Raw genomic sequence first — 8,202 nt, forward strand, 5'->3', positions numbered from 1 at the left:
TGGGTTTTAATGTGGTGAGAAAACGGTTTGCTCTGTGGCCCTCCAACAAAAGAAAAAGGGTGTGTCCCTTCCTTACCTGGACACACCCTTTTTTTCACAGGTGAGACAGGAATCAATCACCAAAATACATCAATCTTAGCCCCAAATCTAAATAAGGTTCATTTTTAATTACACTTAATTCCCAATAAATAATAATAATAATTTGTATAATAATAATAATAATAATAATAATAACACATCATAATTTCCACTCAAATATAGAAATAGAAATAGAAATAGAAATACTTTATTCATCCCCAAGGGGAAATTGTTTTAACAAAGCAGCAATACAAACAATATTATAAACATAAAATGTAAAATGTGCAACAGTAAGAAAAGAAAAAAGTGCAATAATAAAGGAGTGGCATAATGGAGTGCAATGTCATACAGTAGAAAATGTGCATTGTGCAAATGAGCAGTATTTTTTTTGTACTATTACAGAGAGTTATTGTAAGTTTTGATGGCTGATGGCAGGAATGACTTCCTGAATCTGTCCTTGTGACAGCGGAGCTGTCTGAATCTATTGGAGAATGTGCTCTCCTGGGCCTGGAGGATGTGGTGGAGAGGATGATCGGTGTTATCCATGATGGAAAATAGTTTATTCAGCATCCTCCTCTCCACCACCGTTTCCACGGTGTCCTGTTTGCAGCCGATGATGGAGCCGGCCTTCTTTATCAGTTTGTTGAGTTTGTTAGTTTCGCCGGCTCCAATGCTGCTCCCCCAGCACACCACAGCAAAGAACAGTGCACTGGCCACAACAGACTGGTAAAATAACTCCAACATCTTGCTGCATACATCAAACGATCGCAACCTCCTCAGAAAGAAGAGCCTGCTCATCCCCTTCCTGTACACAGCACCGGTGTTAGCCTTCCAGTCCAGTCTGTTGTTCAGCCTCACACCAAGGAATTTGTATTCCTCCACCATCTCAATATCCTCCCCCAGTACCCTCAAAGGTTGTGGAGCTGTCCTCTTCCTCCTGAAGTCCACCACCATCTCCTTGGTCTTGGTCACATTCAGAATCAGGTGGTTCTCACTGGCCCACTTCACGAAGTCAGATACCACTGTCCTGTACTCCCCCTCCTGTCCATCCCTCATACACCCCACCACCGCAGAGTCATCAGAGAACTTCTGCAAGTGGCATGACACAGAGTCATATTTGAAGTCTGAGGTGTATATGGTGAACAGGAAGGGGGACAGCACAGTTCCCTGTGGGGCTCCTACATCACTAACCACCACATCAGACAAACCACCACCCAGTCGGACAAACTGTGGTCTGCCTGTCAGGTAGTCAGTGATCCAGGAGATGGTGGGCGTGTCCACCCCCACCCCCTGCAACTTCTCTCCCAGTAACAGTGGCTGGATGGTGTTGAAAGCACTGGAGAAGTCAAAGAAAGTGATTCTCACAGTTCCTCCAGCACCATCCAGGTGAGACTGAGCTCGATGCAGCAGATAGATGAGGGCGTCATCCACCCCCAGTTTGGGCTGATAAGCAAATTGAAGTGGGTCCAGTGAGGACTTTACCTGCGGTCTAAGGTGAGCTAAGACCAGCCGCTCCAGCACCTTCATCACATGGGACGTCAGAGCCACTGGGCGGTAGTCCCCGGGTTCACGAGATGCTGATGACTTTGTCTTGGGGACAGGAACCAGGCATGATGTCTTCCACAGCGCTGGGACCATCCCCTGTTGGAGGCTCAGGTTGAAGAGGTGCTGCAGGATCACAGCCAGCTGGGTAGCACAAGCCCTCAGTAGCCTGGGGCTAAGACCGTCTGGGCCTGCGGCCTTGTTCTGCTGCAGTCTCTCCAGCTGTCTTCTGACCTGGGTGGTTGTCACGGAGAGGGGGGGGGGAGAAGGTGGTGGAGGAGAGGTGGAGAGGTGGGGGGGAGGTGATAGAGTGTCCAAGCGGTTCTCCAGGGGGGGCAGAGGGGGGAGAGGTAGAGGCAGGGGGGGAGGGAGGGAGGTGTGATGTGTGGGGGAAGCAGCAGGGGGCTGTGTGGAAGACTGTGAGCTGAACCTGTTGAAGAAGAGGTTCAGCTGATTAGCCCTCTCGATAGAGCCCTCTGTCGGTTTCTCCTTCACGTTAAATCCAGTGATGGTCTTCATTCCGGACCACACCTCCCTCATGTCATTCTGCTGGAGTTTGGACTCCAGCTTCCTCCTGTAGGTGTCTTTGCTCTGCCTCAGCTTCTCCTTAAGGTCACGCTGTACCTTCCTCAGCTCCTCCTGGTCCCCATGTCTGAAGGCCTCTTTCTTTTTGTTGAGGAGAGTCTTCAGATCTCTGGTAACCCAAGGTTTGTTGTTGGGAAAGCAATGGACAGTCCGGGCAGGGAGAACCGTGTGTTCACAGAACCTAATGTAATCTGTGATGCAGTCTGTCATGGAGTTGATGTCCTCCCCATGTGGCAAGCAGAGCGCATCCCAATCCGTAGACTCAAAGCAGTCCTGCAGGGCCATGTCAGCCTCCTGTGTACTCCTTCTCACTGAGCGGGTGGCAACAGGAAGCCTCTTCACTACAGGGACATACCTGGGAGTCAGCTGGACCAAGTTGTGATCAGACAAGCCAAGGGGGGGAAGGGCAGTGGCTGTGTATGCATCCCTAGCATTTGCATACAAAAGGTCAATTGTTTTATTGTCTCTGGTGGGGCAGTCGACATATTGGTGGAAGGTTGGTAAAACAGAGTCCAGGTTGGTGTGGTTAAAATCCCCAGTGATGGTGATAAATGCAGTGGGATGCTGTGTCTGTAATCTGGACACAGCAGAGTGGACACTGTCTACTGCTGCTGCTGCATCAGCTGAGGGAGGGATGTAGACAGCCACAACGATCACGGAGGTGTATTCCCTGGGGAGGTAGTATGGGCGCATTCCCACAGCCAAAAGTTCGATGTCCGGGCTACACAGACGCTCCTTCTCACAAACATGTCCGGGGTGACACCACTTCTCATTCACGTATACAGCAACGCCACCCCCTTTCTTCTTGCCGCTCAGCGCAGCATCTCTGTCCGCCCGCACAGTCTTAAAGCCCGGTACTGCCACGCTGTGCTCGGTGAAGTGCGAGTGCAGCCATGTCTCGGTGAAACACATGAGGCTGCTCTCCCTGAACACCCAGCTGGTACTCACAAGCGCACAGAGCTCGTCCATTTTGTTCCCCAGAGATCTCACATTCCCCGTGATTATTGCAGGTACGGCTGGTTTGTACCTCCTCGATTTGGCTCTCACTTTGGCTCCGGCTCTACAGCCGCGACGCTTCCGCTTCAGTTCCTTCGGAAGTTCGGGCCGTGTTGTGATCAGGAGTGCCGGCTCCCTCAGCGCGATCAGCTGGTCGCGTGTGTGAACAATGCCCCCGCTGCGCTGTGCGTCCGTCTCGCCACCAAAAAGTAAAAAAAAGTAACAGAAGAGCCACAGAAACCGCACAAAAGTAGCGGAGTACATGGCGCAACTGTTCCGGAAAGTGTCACTCCAGATGCGAAAATAAAAAGTAAGAAAAAAGTACTTAATTTAAAGAAAACGCTAAAACACAAAGGGAGCTGCTGTGTCGAGCTGCCGCTAGCACGGCGCCTAGGACCAAACAAAAAGACAACAAGATAACAAATATAGTTATTTTAGAAATATTGCTGCCACAGAGGCATTTGTGGTTAGTGTGAATCAGTATGTTCAGAAGTGCTTGACAAACAGGAAGTCAACAAAATAATGTCTTCCAATGCACATAGTGGTTATACTTCACAATTTAAGAATAATGACATTTTTCATGTTCTGATCAAATCGGTGTATCTACTGCCTCTCTGGTCAAACACCAGCTACTGCATTCTAACTTTGCCATTGGCTTGACATAAATTGGCAATGATATACACAAAAATTGTATACTAATCAATAAACCGTCCTAAATGTCAATCAAAGCTGCTCTTTTCACAACATCACAGGCTCCATTTATGTTTCAAGAAAGTGACATCAGAGCAGCGGCAGAGAGAAATCAGCAAAAACAGATATGAGCACAAGGTGCTTTTCTTCCTTTAACAATCAGTTTCTTCTGATGAGAGATTTCCTTCTGTCAGAACCTCCTCACTGTCAGAACCGTCCAGTCTGTTCCATGATGGAAGCAAAAGTGACGGAAGAGGAAATATGGCTTTTTAAAATAAAATTGTATTGAAATATGTTTTTTTTTAAAGAAAGACAAATGTACGACAAGTGGTATGAGCGAACGTTTAAAGACATAAATGACACTCGTACACTCAGAGCCTTATTACACTCCACTTCCTCTTCAATCCGGCATTCAAAATAAGAGCCCTGAGCTCCGGCCACAATGTGTGAAATGTGAACTATGACAGGGAACTTCCTGACACGTGTACGTTTCTCTCAAAAGTTTACATTACTCGACAAAAGGAAAATAGGAGATTATCACTAAACATCTGACTTTACTTGACAAAACTCATGCAAAACATGAAAATAATCAACGAACCATGAAAAAACCATTTCTGAACTTACCAAAGACTCCATTTTCAACATCTTCCTGTTATTTAATGATCAGACATGTGCAGTCAGTAGCATCCAGCTACTATATTTCCGTCACTTCCGCTTCTGACGTGCAACAGACTGAACGGACGGATATCACTTGAATTGCGTGTCAAAAGTCTCACAAACTCTTCAAAACAGTTCAGGTCTGAAAACTCTTCCACTTTGATGAGCCTACACGTCTTTGTTCTCTGGCGGCGCGTCTTGATCTCAGCAGCAGCGCGGCGCCCCCTGCTGCTCCTGCCGCCTCAGCCACACATCCCTCCCCGACTATTCTAAAGATTTGATACTTTACGTTTTAACTTTGGCAACTTTTGCAGCACTGACGACAGGTGACAAACGTTTCCTGAGCCAGCCTCCTCATCCTCAGTGACATCATTACACAGGGACACGTGTTTCGACTGTCAGTGTGTGTCAGCTTCTCTTCTCCGTTGGGAATGGCTTGATACCAGTTGTTCATGATGTCGACGCTTGGTAAATGTATTGGAGTGATATCTGCTAACTCTGCACTGCCTGACACAGAACATGTCACATCAAGATGGATGTTTTGTCTTCTCCTTTTATGGGTCACCTCAGCGGCTCACCTGCCTATCACCTATATGTCCTCCTCATTCTGCTTATTTATTGGTTTAATTAAAGTGAATAAGTTTTGATTTAATGTGCAGTTGTATTTATTAGTTCAGACTTCCATTAAACGGGACCTCTTTTTGGCAACCAGCTGATCCCTGCCTGGTAGCTATTCATCTTATTGCTACGCCTGAAATAAAATACGTAAAATACTTTTTACAACCTGAGTTTTACGGTGTTTTTATTGATTATGAAGGATTAATTTATTGTCAACTGCTTTATCCTCCACCAGTAGTGCCAATCCCAGCTGAAATAGGGCGAAAGGCAGAGTAAAGCACTGACAGATCACCAGTCCATCAACCACACACACACACACACACACACATAAAGTTATAAAGGGATCAGACCATCAGACCAAGTTGGTGCTGATCCCGGACGAGCCCCCAAGATTAAGGGATGATTAAGGTGAGCAAATGACCTGCTTGTCTTTGCCGAGTGGATTGTCGTATTGGGATAGGTGAGCGTGGTTGAGAGGCTGCTGCCTCAGGGATCTCTGGGACCTGTTTGTCATCCTCCTCCATCATCACTTCACCTCCCAGCAGCATGGGAACGGTCTCAGATACCGCTTGATTCTCCATCCTTGTGTTGTGGTTCATCCTGGACTCTGACAGAGTCCAGAGTCCAGAGTCCTGTAAGTCTGAGCAGACCTGGTCCTGGTCTGTTTTGGCTCTGTGGAAATGCATGTTTATTATTCATTATCTTTACTGTGTTTGCTGCTGTGACAACGTAACACATTGTGAGACGAGGATTATTTTAAGAACTGTGATGTGGTGTGCAGGTAATTGCCCTCCGTCTGTCTGTCTCTCTGTCTGTCTGTCTCTCTGTCTGTCTCTCCCTCTTCCACTTCTCAGCACTCACACTTGTTCATGACAGTAAATCTGTTTTCTCTCCCTCCCTCTAGTTAGTGCTCTTCCTCTCAAATATAGTCCCCTGTCTTACTCTTCTTGTTTTAACATAATTCTTAGTAGCATTTTATCAGAGTTTGACTAATGCAAGCAAACAAACTGATGGTGTTGTAGTTTTAGAGTCGTATGTGGATCGTAGCTGCGGGGAAAAGCCTGTTTCATGCAGTCAGGAGCTGCTGACCTCATGTGGAAGAGGATTACACAGACAAGGCTCAGATGTGCACTGAAATAGAATATCACAGTTTGTGGTCGTAAAACCCAGGAATATTTGCTGCTGTCGCCTGTTTCACAAAGCTTTTCTTCCCCTCTGGATTTTTAATCTATGCTTAATTCCTCCTCATTAAATTTATGCCTGACATGGTTTTCAGTTCACATAATCCTACTCACTCCAGCTGCTTACTAAGATATAAATTACAGCAATTAGTATCACAACTTTGAAATTATAAGTGGCAGTGTTATCAGTCAAACATGGACCATAACGTGATTATAAACTAATACACTTACAGCATATCAGGGATGGAATCATTAAAATGATTTCTATAGAAAAACGATTTCCATTATCTGAATCATTTTGAATGGAGGAAATTATGAAGAGTTCATGTGAATAACACAACAGTAATTGGTCATTTTAGTAGCAGATTTTTACAATGAATGGACTATTATTGTCATTCACAATATTCCAGGATAACTCTTATTATCCAGGATAATCGTGGCATGAAATTGACATATATTCTGATGTTTATTAGCAACCTTCACCTGATGATATAATATATAATATCCATCACTGAAAAACGTACAAAGAACTTTCTGCCAATCACATTCAACTGATGCTGAGCAGTCTCAGGATTGAGCATTTTATTTGAAAACAAGATTTTACCGATTTGTGCCACTAATAAACGTGTTTTTTTTTCTGCTTTATCTCACTCTTAGACAGCCTCTTCTGACTGGAAAGTACATTTTGTAAACTGCTCACTCTCCCACCCAAAGCACAGGGGAAATCATTGTATTCATTTTATTTATTTATTTAGCCAGCAGCAGCTGGTCGACTACTGCACTGTTTGGACCGTTTGTGTCATTTAGGTAAATTATTTTAAACACATTTGAACTTAGTGACAGATGCAGCACTGGAAGAAACAACTCTTATGTGCCATGATGTAAAAATGTGGCACAGGACTCGTACCGAACAAAGAGATTTTATTTGGATACAGGAGAATGTGTTCCTGCCAAATCTCTAAACAATTCTGCTCCAGAAAAGCAAATTTCATTGTAAGCATCACATGTTCCGACACCCGCCTTTCTCCTGTTTCCATCGGCAACGTACTTGAAAAACAAGTCGGGTCCAGATATACCATACTGTCCCATGATCTATAAAGTTCAGACAATATCACCATTTAGTCAAACAAGAGACATCTATACTTCCACCATATCCAGGACAGACCCTCAAGCTTCCTGTCCTATATAGGATGCATATTTAAGGATATACAATTAAGGAATAAACATTAGCTGTGTTAATGTGTTCTTCTAAGTTCATATACTTTAGTAATAAATAACAACTGAAAACACAACTGAGCGACAACATAGTGTTAGTGAGGTTGACCAAGCAGCAACAAACACACTCTCGGGCTAAAAATGACAGGGCTAGGCTAGTAAGTTACAGCGCGTCGCATGTGTTAAACCCTAATATGGAAGTCAAACCTGTGTACAATGCTTTAACCACTAAGTGAACTGCCAGTGGAATCCTCATCGAAGCTACTTGATGACAACACACCAGGGTACCATAATGCTGTTATTTAAACTACCACTAGGGGGCACCTATTTTAAAAACGTTCCTGGGAACTCCTATTCTCTTTGGCAGGATGGATAAATGACTGTATTGTCAGGTTTCTCTATTTATTTCAAATGGTTCCCATCTTTCTTCCAAAATCTTATTTTGCCCAGCTGGATCGCTTTATTTCTTCGTTCATATGGAATAAAAAACCTGTGCGTATAAAGAAGGCAAGAGTTAAGTCCGATGGTGGTTTGGGTTTACCTAACTTCCTATTTTACTATTGGGCAGCTAACATTGTCAAGCTCAAATATTGGATACCATGTTTGCAGATAGGGAGCGTCCGGTGTGGGCGGATATGGA

The sequence above is a fragment of the Solea solea genome, chromosome 6, assembly GCF_958295425.1.
Source record: "Solea solea chromosome 6, fSolSol10.1, whole genome shotgun sequence".
Taxonomy (NCBI): Eukaryota; Metazoa; Chordata; class Actinopteri; order Pleuronectiformes; family Soleidae; genus Solea; species Solea solea.